The 16,729-nt window shown below is 43.8% G+C and overlaps 1 protein-coding gene across 5 annotated transcripts in view; it reads right to left on the bottom strand.

Moving 5' to 3' along the window:
• LOC126272556 (irregular chiasm C-roughest protein) overlaps nucleotides 1–16,729 on the bottom strand; it is a 1,094,042-nt gene that overhangs the window by 645,812 nt on the left and 431,501 nt on the right. The gene's annotated exons all lie outside the window — the stretch shown is intronic.

Raw genomic sequence — 16,729 nt, 5'->3', positions numbered from 1 at the left:
CGAGTGAGGACGCCCATATAGCTGACATTGCTGCTGAGACTAGCTTCATTCGATTGTTTCACTGGACAGTCGGTTGTTAAAAGCAGTCTATTGTCCCGCCACTACAGTGGCGAGAAATGGACAGCTGAAGGGATATGGTTAGGGGTACGGATATTTATTCATTTATTTGATTTACTTTATTTATCTAACCCGCCAAGTTCAGAGCCACCAGGCCCCCTCATAGACGTAATCATCTAGTAGATTCAGTAGTAGAGACCTTAAAGGACATGAAGTTACCGTAATAGTAAGGACGCTTACGAATGAGGCAATGAAAGCCTTGTAGCAAATGCTGTGAATTCTGCTGAGATGTCCAACTACAAGGAAGGCGACCAGAAGTGGCTAACATAGCGGAACCTGCGAAAATACCTATAAGAAATTTTAGTCGAGACGAGGGTGGGGGTGGGGGGGGGGGGGCGTGGGTGTCCTCCACAAAGGGGGGAGCGCGGTTGCGTTGTGGGTCCGCTAAAGCCCAATGGCTGTTTTGAACTCATCGGGACTTAGGACACTTACACAAATTCGTCTTAGGGACCACCGCGGGACTGAGGAGCAGTGGATTGTGGAATTGTTGGGATTGTGTGGGGTTATCGAAAAGTTTCAAGTCAGTCACACCATTTAGGGACTCACTTGCATAGACCTAACCAGTTGACAGTGTACACGTTTTTGGTTATTCTACAATAATCTTCCTTAAAAATAAACAATCACCTTGAGCCTGAGTTTCTCCGGTGGCTAAGATCAGAACCAGACAGGAAGCCTTCTACTACGACTACATATTAATTGAGAATAAATGTAAGACCGTAGTCAACGGAATTTAAGTGAGGGTTTTTTTTTGTTTGTTTTTTTGTACTCAGTCTACTGACTGGTTCTATGCGGCCCGCCACGAATTCCTTTCCTGTGCCAACCTCTTCATCTCAGAGTAGCACTTGCAACCTACGTCGTCAATTATTTGCTTGACGTATTCCAATCTTTGTCTTCCTCTACAGTTTTTGCCCTCTACAGCTCCCTCTAGTACCATGGAAGTCATTCCCTCATGTCTTAGCAGATGTCCTATCATCCTGTCCCTTCTCCTCATCAGTGTTTTCCACATATTCCTTTCCTCTCCGATTCTGCGTAGAACCTCCTCATTCCTTAACTTATCAGTCCACCTAATTTTCAACATTCGTCTATAGCACCACATCCCAAATGCTTCGATTCTCGTCTGTTCCGTTTTTCCCATAGTCCATGTTTCACTACCACACAATGCCGTACTCAAGACGTACATCCTCAGAAATTTCTTCCTCAAATTAAGGCCAGCATTTGATATTAGTAGACTTCTCTAGGCCAGAAATGCCTTTTTTGCCATAGCGAGTCTGCTTTTGATGTCTTCCTTGCTCCGTCCGTCAATGGTTATTTTACTGCCTAGGTAGCAGAATTCCTTAACTTCATTGACTTCGTGACCATCAATCCTGATGTTAAGTTTCTCGCTGTTCTCATTTCTACTACTTCTCATTACCTTCGTCTTTCTCCGATTTACTCTCAAACCATACTGTGTACTCATTAGACTGTTCATTCCGTTCAGCAGATCATTTAATTCTTCTTCACTTTCACTCAGGATAGCAATGTCATCAGCGAATCGTATCATTGATATCCTTCCACCTTGTATTTTAATTCCACTCCTGAACCTTTCCTTTATTTCCATCACTCCTTCCTCGATGTGAGATTGAAGAGTAGGGGCGAAAGGCTACAGCCTTGTCTTACTCCCTTCTTAATACGAGCACTTCGTTCTTGATCTTCCACTCTTATTATTCCCTGTTGGTTGTTGTACATATTGTATATAAATCGTCTCTCCCTATAGCTTACCCCTACTTTTTTCAGTATCTCGAACAGCTTGCACCATTTTATATTATCGAACGCTTTTTCCCCGTCGACAAATCCTATGAAAGTGTCTTTAGCCTTGATTCCATTATTAGCCGTAACGTCAGAATTGCCTCTCTCGTGCCTTTACTTTTCCTAAAGCCAAACTGATCGTCACCTAGCCATTCTCAATTTTCTTTTCCATTCTTCTGTATGTTATTCTTGTAAGCAGCTTCGATGCATGAGCTGTTAGGCTGATTTTGCGATAATTCTCGCACTTGTCAGCTCCTGCCGTCTTCAAAATTGTGTGCATGATGATTTTCCGAAAGTCAGATTGTATGTCGCCAGACTCATATATTCTACACACCAACGTGAATTGTCGTTTTGTTGCCACTTCACCAAATGATTTTGGAAATTCTGATGGAATGTTATCTATCCCTTCTGCCTTATTTGACCGTAAGTCCTCCAAAGCTCTTTTAAATTCCGATTCTAATACTGTATCCTCTATCTTTTCTAAATCGACTCCTGTTTCTTCTTCTATCACATCAGACAAATCATCACCCTCATAGAGGCTTTCAATGTATTCTTTCCACCTATGTGCTCTCTCCTCTGCATTTGACAGTGGAATTCCCGTTGCCCTCTTAATGTTACCACCGTTGCTTTTAATGTCACCAAAGGTTGTTTTGACATTCCTGTATGCTGAGTCTGTCCTTCCGACAATCATATCTTTTTCGATATCTTCACATTTTTCCTGCAGCCATTTCGTCTTAGCTTCCCTTCACTTCCTATTTATTTCCTTCCTCAGCGACTTGTATTTCTGTATTCCTGATTTTCCCGGAACATGTATGTACTTCCTCCTTTCATCAATCAACTGAAGTATTTCTTCTCTTACCCATGGTTTCTTCGCAGCTACCTTCTTTGTACCTATGTTTTCCTTCCCAACTTCTGTGATGGCCCTTTTTAGAGATGTCCATTCCTCTTCAACTGTGCTGCCTACTGCGCTATTCCTTATTGCTGTATCTATAGCATTAGAGAACTTCGAACGTATCTCGTCATTCCTTAGAACTTCCGTATCCCACTTCTTTGCGTATTGATTCTTCCTGACTAATGTCTTGAACTTCAGCCTACTCTTCATCACTACTATATTGTGATCTGAGTTTATATCTGCTCCTGGGTACGCCTTACAATCCAGTATCTGATTTCGGAATCTCTGTCTGACCATGATGTAATCTAATTGAAATCTTCCCGTATCTCCCGTCCTTTTCCAAGTATACCTCCTCCTCTTGTGATTCTTGAACAGGGTATTCGCTATTACTAGCTGAAACTTGTTACAGAACTCAATTAGTCTTTCTCCTCTTTCATTCCTTGTACCAAGCCCATATTCTCCTGTAACCTTTTCTTCTACTCCTTCCCCTACAACTGCATTCCAGTCGCCCATGACTATTAGATTTTCCTCCCCTTTTACATATTGCATTACCCTTTCAATATCCTCAAACACTATATCTGTTCATATTCAGCTTGCGACGTCGGCATGTATACCTGAACTATCGTTGTCGGTGTTGGTCTGCTGTCGATTGTGAGTAGAACAACCCGGTCACTGAACTGTTCACAGTATAACACACCCTCTGCCCTACCTTCCTATTCATAACGAATCCTACACCTGTTATACCATTTTCTGCTGCTGTTGATATTACCCGATACTCATCTGACCAGAAATCCTTGTCTTCCTTCCACTTCTCTTCACTGACCCCTACCATATCTAGATTGAGCCTTTGCATTTCCCTTTTCAGATTTTCTAGTTTCCCTACCACGTTCAAGCTTCTGACATTCCACGCCCCGACTCGTAGAACGTTATCCTTTCGTTGATTATGCTTAAGTTGCTCTTAAGTTGCATTATTAATACTTAATTTTACCTTTATTAATAATCGTTTTGAACTGAGTTATTGGCACGGAAATTGATGTCATACCATTGCTAGTCATAATTTCTGCATTTGTATGAAACAAGACTAGAATTAAATGTTAGATATCGCAGTACAACTGTACATTCGTTCACCTTTCTGGGTTCTGCATCTTGCTGGACTACACATTAAATACATTTCCCCAAGTTCCTGTACTGAGAAAAGCTCTTCCTTCGTGAACCAGTCATGAACCGTAAACGGTTCGTAACAATATCGTAGACACCTCGTTTCCCAAGGTAGTGTCGCTAAAGCCGATGTAGCAGGATGTTGTTTCTTACAAACGGAAAACTTGTGAACGATTGTCGTTGCACAGCTCACGTTATCATATTTACCACAAAAGAGCAGTTAGCTTAACAATGTGGTTACTAGAAAGGAGAGAAAGGATCTTGGCGGCTCGGTCACTTGGGAAGACACGTAGATTTAACCGATATTTCCCGAAAAAGCTGTCCTCCTGCTGCGGGACTATGGCGATATTTCTTTTGGCCTGGAAGTAAATGGAAGAATAAATCCTAACGCTTTCTCCTCCTGCATCTAAAATTAAAATACCTCAAATTTTAGCTACACATTAATACAGTTTCGTAAGATTTCTTGTCATCGTTACCAACAATCTGACTTTCCATACCAGATTACCGCTCCTTTTAGATTTTTCAGTTATGTACGTCTTCAGAAATGCGTGACCTGAGTGTTGTGTCAAGACCTTGTTTTTAACATAACCATGTTTACAATTACACAATGCACTCCTACCTGTTCCCTGATCCATTTCATTGTTTTCTTGTACCGCGGAAGAATCAGCAATGATCAACAGCATCAAGATGCAGACGGCAATGGAAACCACTGCTTTAAAGATATAGCCGGCCGGAGTGGCCGTGCTTTTCTAGGCGCTACAGTCTGGAACCGAGCGACCGCTACGGTCGCCGGTTCGAATCCTGCTTCAGGCATCGATGTGTGTGATGTCCTTAGGTTAGTTAGGTTTAATTAGTTCTAAGTTCTAGGCGACTGATGACCTCAGAAGTTGAGTCGCATAGAGCTCATAGCCATTTGAACCATTATATATATATATATATATATATATATATATATATATATATATATATATAAAATGTTAATCTAAAGTACATGTGGCTTGTAATTTAAGGAAGTATCATGGTGTCCTCTTCATTGGCAAAAGATACAGGATTAGTCCCCCATCGGATATCAGAAAGGGACTGGCAAGCGGAAGGTGACCATAAGAAAAAGACTGAATAACGAACGAAAGGACAAAGTTATACGAGTCGGGAAGTGCTATGTCAGAAGTTTGGAGATAGCAGGGAACTTAGAGCATCTGAAAGGGAAACGCTAGGCCTCAATCTAGAGATAGTGAGGGTCAGTGATACTAAATGAAAAGAAGATAACAGGGAATATCAACAGTAGCAGAAAATGGTGTAAGAGGAGTAGGATTCATATGAATAGGAAGGTTGGGCAAAGAACGAGTTACAGTGAGTAGCTCACTAATAGAGTTGTGCTCATCGGAATCGACAGCGAACGACACCAACAACGATATTTCGGGTATACATGTGGGCGTCGCAAGGAGAAGGTCAAGAGACCGAGGAAATATATATGAGGAAATTGAACGGATAATTCAGTAAGTAAAGGTAGACAAAAACCTTATAGCCTGGGGAGGACTGGAATGCGGTTGTTGGGGAAGGAGGAGAATAAAGAGTACTAGAAATGAGAGTCGAGAAAGACTGAGTTCTGCAATAAATTTCAGCAATCAAACACAAGAGGTGAACGTATAGTTACAAAAGAACGGAAGATGCGGGAAGATGTCAGTTAGATTTCATCATGTTCAGGCAGAGATTCCGAAAACAGATGTTGGAATTGTAAGTCCTACCCATGGGCCGATGTAAACTTAGATCACAATTTAGTAGTGACGTAGAAAAAACTGAAGTTTAAGCTACTAGTCAGGAAGCACCAATGGGCAAAGAAGTGGGATATTGAATTACTAAGGAATTAAGTAAAATAAAGCGGCATGCCCGCGGGAAAAATTACGGCCGTAGTTTCGCCTTGCTTTCAGCCGTTCGCAGTACCAGTACAGCAAGGCCGTTTTGGTTAGTGTTACAAGGCCAGATCAGTCAATCATCCAGACTGTTGCCCCTGCAACTACTGAAATGGCTGCTGCCCCTCTTCAAGAACCATACGTTTGTCTGGCCTCTCAACAGATACCCCTCCGTTGTGGTTGCACCTACGGTACAAGGATGTAAAATGTAGACTGGAAATGGCAAGGAAAGCGTTTCTGCAGAAGAGAAATTTGTTAACATCGAGTATAGATTTAAGGGTCAGGAATTCGTTTCTGAAAGTATATTTATGGAGTGTAGCCATGTATGGAAGTGAAGCATGGACGAAAACTAGTTTGTACCAGAAGAGAATAGAAGCTTTCGAAATGTGGTGCTACAGAAGAATGCTCAAGATTAGATGGGTAGATCACATAACTAATGAGTAGGTAATGAATAGGATTGGAGAGAAGAGGAGTTTGTGGCACAACTTGACTAGAAGCAGGGATCGGTTGGTAGGTCATGTACTGAGGCATCAAGGGATCACCAATTTACTATTGGAGGGCAGAGTGGAGGGTAAAAATCGTAGAGGGAGACCAAGAGATGAATACACTAAAGAAATGAAGTGATATATTTGAAGTTCTCTGAGTCTATACATATTGTGATAGGGAATAGCTCAATATCAGTTCACTTGAAGAGAAGTAGGCATCTGTATAAAGTGCAATCATAGAACTACGAAAGAAAATAGGTACAAATAATGTAACTGTAAAGACGCCTTGGCTAACAGAAGAAACATTTTAGTTGTTGATGAAAAAAGGAAGAGCAAAAACGTTCAGGGACATTCCGGAATACAGAAATAGAAGTCACGTAGGAACGAAATAAATCGGAGGTGCGGGGAAGCTAAGGAGAAATGGATGCATGAAAACGAGAAAAAATTAAAAAAGGAATTTTCGGTAAAGCTGACTCAGGGTCTAGAAAAGTAAAAAAAAAATCCTTGGTGAGGGTAAAAGAAAAGATGATGACGTTAAGTATGCAATGTGAATTCCACTGTTAAACGCTGAGGAGAGAGCTGATAGGTGAAAAGAGTACAATGAAATGCTGTATGAGAGAGATGACTGTCTGATGACATGACACAAGATAAAACGGAAATTGCTAGCATAGAAATAGGGAATCAGACTTTAAAAAAAAAAACTTTGGAAGACTTGAGATCAAATAAGGCAGAAAGGATAGGTAACATATCATCAGAATTTCTAAAATTCTTGGTGTAGCCAAAACAAAAGGTGTTGTCATCCTGGAGACAGGTCGCTCAGTGTGAATTGGCTGACGTCGTCGCACAGCCCTTTCTGCTCGAACGTTTCAGAATGTCGTGCGGGCGCTTGACTTGACGCCGTAACCAAAGACACAGTGAGACCGTTCTGATAATTGAAGCAAGACTATAGAATAATCGGACTCGTTCATACGGTCTGTCGACCTGGAGATAGCGTTCGACAATGTAAAATCGTGCAGTATATTCGAAAATCTGAGGAAAATATAGGTAAGCTATAGGGAAAGACTGGTAACATATGTGCAACAGCCAATAGGGAACAATAAGACTGGAAGTGCTTGTGTGTAAGACAGGAAAGTTATCTTTCGCCGTTACTGTCCATTCTATACATCGAGGAAACAATGACGGTAATCAAAGGAAGAGTGGAATTAAAATTCAAGATGAAAGAACATCATTGATAAGATTCGCTTATCACATTGCTATCTTCAGTGAATGAGAAGAAGAATTACAGGCTCTGCTGAACAGAATGGACACTGTAATAAGTACAGAATATGGATGAAGATTAATTCGAAGAATGACTAAAGTAACTGGAAACAGCGGAAATGACAGCACCGCGAAACTTAGCATAAGGATTGGTGATCACGAAGCAGGTGAAGCTAAGTAATTCTGTTACCCAAGGAGTAAAAGTGACAGACGAAGCAAGGAGGAAATAAGAAGCCTATTAGCACTGGCAGAAAGGACATTCCTGGTCCGGTCTACTAACATTAAACATAGGCCTTGATATGAAGAAGACATTTCAGAGAATGTACGTTTGGAGCACAGCATTCTACGGTCCTTGGCGTGGTCAGGGATTTTCACCTGCCTCGAGATGACTGAGTGTTTGTGTTGTCCTCATCATTTCATCATAATTCCTGAACGTGTCGAAATTGGGCTGAGAAGAGGTTGGGAATTTGTACTTTTGCTAATAACTGCGCAGTTGAGAGACTCACAAACCAAAAATCATCATCAATAGCAGCAGAATTGTACGGTAGTGAAACATGGACTGTGGGAAAACCAGAAGAGAATCGAAAAATCTTCTCTATAGTGCTACAGAAAAATGTTGAAAATTACGTGGACTGATAATGTATGCAATGAGGAGGTTCTCCGCAGAATTGGGTAGGAAAGGATTATGCGGAGGACACTGGCAAGAAGAAAAGACAGGATAGGAAGACCTCTGTTAAGTCGTCATGGAATAACTTTCATGGTACCAGAGGGAGCTGTCGAGGAGAGAGAGGCGGAGACTGTAATACGACCAGCAAAAGTGTGGGGACGTAGGTCGCAAATGCTACTCTGAGATGAAGAGGTTTGTACAGTAAAGACATTCGTGATAAGGGCAGAAGAAAAGAAAGACCTCGTAATCTATGAATCTATGAAAGCAGACGACGCCGCTTCTGTATGCACCATCGCTTTGTCTGAATCCAGCAAATCAGACGTCAATCTCTGGACGTAAAAGTGGGTACCTCGCCAATTTCATGGCAGTCGGTCTTTGTCAGTGACGACGATGATGGCGAAAATCGTCGAAACCTTGGGATTTTATCCGAAATTTATGTCGAAGTTTAACAGAAATATTTTCATTCACTATCTAAGTAGATCACCCTGGGACTGGGAACAATGCACACTAGAAAATACTGCCTGTTTTAAGGGATTAAGCCTTATACACTGGTTATAAGTGTTCTGTAGATATTGGGGAGTTCTGGGCGTTAGGGAAGAAGGAGTGAGTTAGTAAAATTGTTATTCTGGCTGTTTCTGACTAAAGTAACAATACTAAATTGTATAAATTTGTCTGTGTAGTTTGCGAACAATAATGGCCAAGTGCTAAAAAAATATGTGCACATAAAGTTAGCTATCCGGACATCATCTTAAACAATTTACCCTACGGGAAAACCCTTGAGACAGTAACGTTTATTCATACATTAAATATGATCCGATTTCGAGGGTTCAATTGGTATTAGGCTCCAGTGTATGCAGACGACTCTTCCTCGCCCACTTCTACGGACAATCAGTCGCTCGCGCGTAATGGGGCGTCGAGTTATCATGATCTGAAACAGCTTACTCTCCGCTAGCGCTTTAGATTGAACGGCCGCGATTTACATTAAAGGATCGTTTCTTCTAGCACTTTCCAGCGTCTGCCCACGTTGGAGCGAAGAGAAACGGCAACCTGGATGAGATGTGGGCATGAGGCTGTGCAAGAAAATGTCAGTCTCAACAGGGGAAAAGGAATTACTTTTTCGTATGTATTTAACCTGCAATATCGACAAACACTAAAGCCAATTTAAAACTTGGAATATATCTTAGCGAAGCTAGTGTCGATGAATGAGGCCGGGAATTTTAGATAAGCTGCAACGCTATACGTTGAAGATAGCACTTACTCTAAACGAAGACGATAAAAGATAAGGAAAAATGAGAAAGCGCAAACTACAATTCCGTTGAGTTTCTTAAATGATCCTTAGAAGCTTTTCTGGTGTGTAGAAAATGACAGAGCTTGACAAGTACGATCCGCGTGTTGTAGAATCTTTTCCGGAATTAGATCTTTTCATACTTTGCATGTAAATAACAACTAGAAGACAAAAAATGATGCTAACGCACTGTCTACAAGCGATGTCAGCGCCAAGTCCGCCAGATTTACTGTCAACTGTGTCTAATGCTCATCTAAGAAAATCGGACTGTGCGGTGCGATTGTAATAAAGGATCAACAATTCAAATATTCCTTTGGATATTCCGTTTCTTGCAAGATCGTCACTGGGATACATCCTGGTATAAGAACACTGTCTGAATAACATTTATTTTAGAGATTCTCTTTAAACTAATGGTCAGGTGTGCAATAGAACATGCTGTATCTGGGCAGCAGCGTTTTCTCGAGGAAATATATTGTTGGACACAAGATCGCTTGCATGTTAGATTACATCCGGAGTTCGAGGAGTTTCAGAAAGAACACACACAGTCCGCTGTATTGGTCGGTAGCAGCTTGTCCACACATTAAACGTTGTCATATACTGACGAATGAATTGTACACTGTCAAGCTTAATGCTGTTATAAGCAACAACGGTAGACGCCTGCGAATCGCAGACGCTCTCAACAGCTGTCCCAGGGGAGCAGTTGGACTTCAGAGAATTAACGTAACTCGAAGTAGCACTTAGACGTTGTTGTAATGCATGATAGTAGAAGACGGTCACAAAGAGACACGTCTTCGCAGAGGCACCATGAATGATACTTGACCCAGAAAACTGCAACGTCAGTGGGCTTACAATTGTCTTAGTGCAATAACAGCGGCTCCCACTCAGGAGAGTCCCTGGGCGGTGCTAAGTGGCGAAAAACAGTTGTTGCTGGCCATAAGAGGAAGGACAGTGATGTTTAACTTTCAGCTGAATGCATCAGCGACTAAGCGTAGGGTTCGTTAAAGTGAAGTCGAGAAACAGGCCTACCTATAGGGCAGAAGAAGGGGAGGAATCTGAATGTGGTTGGTTGACGGTACCCTGCAGGTGCAGAGCTACATGTCAGTTGGCGAAGCCTGCAAAGTGCCAATGGATTGGTGAATCGACATCACGGAGAGAGAAATAGTATACCGCCAAAATCCTTTAAAAACCCCACTTCTTGTTGCAAGTGAATAGCCTTTACTTGCGTGTGTGTCATCGTACACTGACGAGCCAAAGAAACCGATACACCTGCCTAATATCGTTTAGGGCGCCCGCGAGAAAGCGGAAATGCCATATCTCGACGTTGCATGGACTCGACCAATGTCTGAAGTAGTGCTGGAGGGACACCATATATACAGCAGGGCTGTCCATATATACGTAAGAGTCTGAGGGGTTGGAGATCACTTGTGAACAGCACGTCGCAAGGCATTCCAGATATGCTCAATAATGCTCACGATTAGGGAGTTTGGTGGCCAGCGAAAGTATTTAAACTGAGAAGAGCGTTCCTGGAGCCACAATCTAGCACTTCTGGACGTGTGGAGTGTCGCACTGACCTTCTGGAGTTGTCCAACTCCGTCTGAATGCACAGTGGACATGAATAAATGCAGGCGGTCGGACATGATGCTTACGTACATATCACTCCAACTGGACACGCTGCACAGCATTGACGAGCCTCCATCAGCTTGCACAGTCCCCTGTTGACATGCAGGACCCATGGGTTCATGAGGTGACTCAGGTGACTCCATACCAGTACACGTCCATCCGCTCGATACAATTTGAAACGAGACTCGTCCGACCAGACAACATGTTTCCAGTCATCAAAAGTCCAATGCCACTGTTGACAGGCCCAAACGAGAAGTAAAACTTTGTGTCTTGCAGTGTTTAAGGATACACGAGTGGGTCATCGGCTCCGAAAGCCCGTATCGATGATGTTTCGTTGAATGGTTTGCTTGCTGACTCTTATTGATAGCCCAGCATTGAATTGTGCAGCTATTTGCGGAAAGGTTGCACTTATGTCACTTTCAACGAAACTATTCAGTCGTCGTTGGTCCCGGTCTTGTACTACCTCTGGCCGTTATGCAAGGAGACATTCGGCTTAGCACTGATCGGCAGAGTCGTTGGATATCCTGCCGAGGGATATTGTGCCAAGCTCCATCCACTTGGAGCGTTATATCGCTATTATCTAGAGGTGGTTGGATGGCCCTCGAAATGTACACAACTGGGGAGAGGCCTGGTGACACTGTTGGGCAAGGTAGGATTTGGAAACGACGAAGAGAAGAAGCTGACACCAACGCTGGTCATTGAGAAACAATTCGAAGCATGACTCATCACTGAAGGCGATTCTACCCCAGTATGGAGAACTCCAGAGAGCGGTTGGAACCTGAATGTCGCCCGTCATACGGTCCGACATTCAGAAGTGATGGCCTGGGGTGCCTTTTTGTTTCAAAGCAGGACCGCTTTTTCTATCATTCGCGATACCGTTACAGCACAGTGGGACGTCGACGACATCGTAAGCCCCATTTCGACGATCTTCATGGTAAGTCATCCCGGGCTTACATTTCAGCAAGATAATGCTCACGCGCAACACGGTTACAGTTTGTACGGCTTGTCTTCGTGATTGCCACTCCCAAACTGGGGCAGCAATGTCTCCCCGATTAAGAACGTTTGTAGCATTATCGGCAAGGCACTCCATCCAGCTCGGGATTTTGACTATCAGGCGCGCCAGTGGGACAGCATTTGGCACAATGTCACGGTGTCCTTCAGGAGGACATCCAATAACAATCATTGTCACGTCGAATAACAGCATGCATAAGGGGCAGATGTTAATCAACGCGTTACTCACTTGCTCAATTTGGGAAGCTCTTTCTTTTGAATAAATCATCCAAGTTTTCTGAAATAGTAATCATTTGTTTATCTGTAAATGTACTTGAAATCGCCGGCCGGAGTGGCCGAGCGGCTCTAGGCGCTACAGATTGGAACCGCGATACCCCTAAGGTCGCAGGTTAGAATCCTGCCTCGGGCATGTTATGTCCTTAGGTTAGTTATGTTTAAGTAGTTCTAAGTTCTAGTGGACTGATGACCTCAGTTCTCAGAGCCATTTGACCTATTTTTGTACTTGAAATCTACTTATTTACGTTCTGTTCGAACAATTCCTTGGTGGTGCGTCGTTGTTCCTTTTCCCTTACAGCATATATTAAAGTCGCATGCAAGCAGCTGTCGTGACAGATATCTGAAAATCGGACATTTGTCAGTGTGAATCAAGTTCGTGCCGTTAGTGCTCTTAATCCCTTTGTTTTCTGTGGACAGATGCCGTCCGTTATCGGGATGTAGCTACCACTCTTGACTGCTGACTGACCCGGGAGTGGGACAGGCAGCTCGTTTGGACGAGGATTACTCTCCCTGTGAGTGACTGCGGCTGGTCGGGGGCACACAGTGGATCAGACGGCGGTGAATATTTGATGCCGCCGCTGCGTGCGAGCGCCGGCAGCCGGCCGCCGTGTGTTTAGGGGCGCGCTTAATTTATGAGCGCCGCCTGTGGCAGGCCGGCGGAGGCGTTAACAACCGACGAGGAGCCCGTGTTTTGCCGAGCCCCACGCGCCGGCAGAGTTTTTAATCTTTCAGATCCGGCCTTCTCTGTGTCGGCGGTCTTAACGTGCCGGAAAGAAAAGGCGGCTTTCAGATGTCCGATGCAGGTGAGCCTCGACAGTCTGTTGCCGCGTCGCCCGTAGGGGTCTGAGGGGAGCGCTCGTTTAATCCCGCTGTTTGCCCTGTCGAATCATTACCCTTTGTAGCATTTGACACCTTCCCATCCGCCCCCCCCCCCTTCCCCTCGCCAGGACTACGCTTCGTCCCAAAACATAAATGTACCGAGGGAGAAAAGGCCATTCAAGTCGATATCAGATCGATAACGAAGCGGATGCTGAATCGATGGTGGCTGCCCATCTGAAGAGTGCTTTTCACAATCGAGTCTGTTGAAACGTTTCTTACCTGTTTTCTTGCTCATCAGTCATCAGTCTTCTGACTCGTTTCAGTGGCCCGTCAAGAATTCCCCTCCCGTTCCAACCTCTTCAACCTTGAGTACCACTTGCAAAAAGCGTCCTTATTTATTTGCCGGGAGTATCACAAACCCTATCTTTCTCTACAGTTTTTACTCTCTACAACTACCTCTAGTACAATGGTGGTTATCACCTGATCTCGCAACCCATATCCTGTCATCCTGCTCCTTCTTCTTGTCAATGTTTTCCACATTTTCTTCTCCTCGCCGATTGAATGGAGCACCTACTCATTCCTTACTTCAGCCGTCCACCTGATTTTACGCATCTCTTTATATAATCACTCATCGACACTTTCTTTTCCTCACTTTTCAATTTGTCCAAAGTTCATTGTTCACTTCGCTAAAACGGAGAGTTGCAAATGTACGTTCTGAAAAATTTCTTCCTAAAATTGTCACCACTTTTTTATGCTTGCAGACATCTTTCGGCCAGGAATGCCCAATTCGGCTGTTTGCAACCCCCACCATATTGAATTAGACAGGTGCTTCTTGTTAATAAGAAACAAACACAATGGTACTGCTCTGTTTGCAACATAATCTGATGATCTTTCGAACGAATCCAGACGTGATATAATGAACGTGTGTTATTGCAGATGAAGCGGTTTCCTTTCAATATTAACTCTTTCCCGGTGCTATTTTTGCTTAATCCATTGTTTATTTAATTTCTATAAAACATAAATTCTTTTAACTTCGTCAACTTCATAATCGCGAATAGTGATGTTAGCTTTACTGTAATCTCATTTCTGCAACTCCTCTTAACGTTCGCCTTTCTTCGTATTACTCTCAGTTAACACACACTAGGAAAATAAAAAGACTCATGCTGCACTAAGGTATTATCCGAGTGCAAGGGAAATGCTACATGTGATTTACATGTACAGACAAACAAATGATTACAATTTCAGAATAATTGGATTATTTGTTCAAGAGTAAGAGCTTCACAAATTGACCATGTCAGTAACGCGTTGGCCCATCTCTGGCTCTTATGCAAGCAGTTATTAGGCTTAGGATTGATCAGTATAGTTATTTGACGTACTTCCCATGGCTATCATGCCAATATCTGTCCAAATGCCACCTTATATCGTCAAAATACCGAGCTGATTAGAGGATCGTGTCCATAATTCTCCAAATGTACTCAGTTTGGGGGAGATGCGTAGACATCGTTGGCCAATCTGGGATTTGGCAAACACGAAGAAAAGCAGTAGAAACTCATGCCCTGAGCGGATGGTCAGTGCCTTGCTTAAATGTAAGCCCAGGATGGCTTGCCATGAAGGGCATCTCAACGAGGCATAGAACACAGTCTACGGGCCGCTGGGCTTTAAAGGTTCCACAGATGCCAACCAAAGGAGTGAAAATATATGGTCTGCTATGAAAAGAAATTGCACCTAAGACGGTAACTCCTGGTTGTCGTGCGACAAAGTTAGACCCTACCGCTGTCCAAATTGTCTCCAGACACTTGCTCGCTGGTCATCGGGGCTAAGTTCGAAGTGAGACTCGTCACTGGAGACAATTCGACCGGAGTCATTGAAATTCAAGGCAAATTTTTGCACGGACATCTGAAATACGGTGATGTATACTACCTTGTCTACGTGAGTTATGAGGACTTCCTACGTTTTAATTTAATGTAGCATAAAAGCCCAAGCATCAAAGGTGCGACAGAAAACTTGTGAACCTTCAGAAAACTACTTTTCTTGTTTGCCAATAATTACAGCCAACCGGAAGCGAGCGGAAAAGAATTGTATAAAAACTTTTGCTTTCCCCGGCGAAATTAAAGAAAATTCGTGACAGCGGCGGTGCGAAGCGAGCGCAGTGTTCCTCCCCGAGGACTCTGGGGAGGGCGGGAGGGGGAGGGGTGGTAGGGGGGGTGGGAGGAGGAGCAGACGCCGAACCGCAATTTTCATGTCTCGAGATCCCGTAATTCCTCGGACAAATAGGCTAATACACTGGCGGCGGGGTGCCGCCCCGCCTCCTGGGGAGAGAGAAGCCCGGCATCTGTTTAAACGTCTGGGGGCTCTGCGCAAACACGCAGCCGCGCCCTGGGCGCCGTGCGCGCGCCTTTGTCTCAGCAAACAGGCGTGGGCGCGCCAGCTTCCTCAGCAGCTCGGTGTGTGCGGCGTCTCTGGCTCGGTCAATAACGGCGCTATGGAATTACGACAACCGTCAGCACAGACTCGTCGCACGGTGCCACTTCACCAGCTGCCAGCGTTTATCTGGCCGCTGGGAGTCTAAGGAGAATCTTTCAAGAGGTGATATAGCCTCACTGAAACATAAACAATAAATAAATAAAGTGTGGCGATCGTAATTAGAAAGTAACTTGATAGCGAGATAAACCGTCTTCGCACGAGATAAACTATGTAAGGGTGGATGGCTGGTTCAAATGGCTCTGAGCCCTATGGGACTCAACTTCTGACGCCCGACAGCTACGGTCGCAGGTTCGAATCCTGCCCCGGGCATGGATATGTGTGATGTCCTTAGGTTAGTTAGCTTTAAGTAGTTTTAAGTTCTAGGGGCTGATGAACACACCAGTTAAGTCCCATAGTGCTCAGACCCATTTGAACCAACTTCTGAGGTCATCAGTCTCCTAGAACTTAGAACTACTTAAACCTAACTAACCTAAGGACACCACACACATCGATGACCGAGGCAGGATTCGAACCTGCGACCGTAGCGGTCAGGCGTTTCCAGACTGTAGCACCTAGAACTGCTCGGCCACCATAGCCGACATGTAAGGGTGGACGACTTGTTCATAATATGAAGTGATAAACACAAAGCTTACACGTGATCAGCCAGTCTGTTAGTGAAAACTAAACAAAATTACTGCACTTGTTCCGAGATTAGCCCGAACATAATGGCAGAATCTGTGGCTGTTGACTAATTTATAATATGCATACAGGGTGGTCCATTGATCAAGACCGGGCCAAATATCTCACGAAATAGGCGTCAAACGAAAAACTTGTCTGGCTTGAAGGGGGAAACGGCGATATGGTAGGCCCGCTAGATGGCGCTGCCATAGGTCAAACGGATGTCTGCTACATTTTTTTTAAAATATGAACCCCCATTTTTATTACATATTCGTGTAGTACGTAGAGAAATATGAATGTATTAGT

This window comes from Schistocerca gregaria, chromosome 5 (genome assembly GCF_023897955.1).
Source record: "Schistocerca gregaria isolate iqSchGreg1 chromosome 5, iqSchGreg1.2, whole genome shotgun sequence".
Lineage (NCBI taxonomy): Eukaryota > Metazoa > Arthropoda > Insecta > Orthoptera > Acrididae > Schistocerca > Schistocerca gregaria.
The sequence above is the reverse complement of the archived record's forward strand: the minus strand, read 5'-3'. Positions and strand labels throughout refer to the sequence as shown.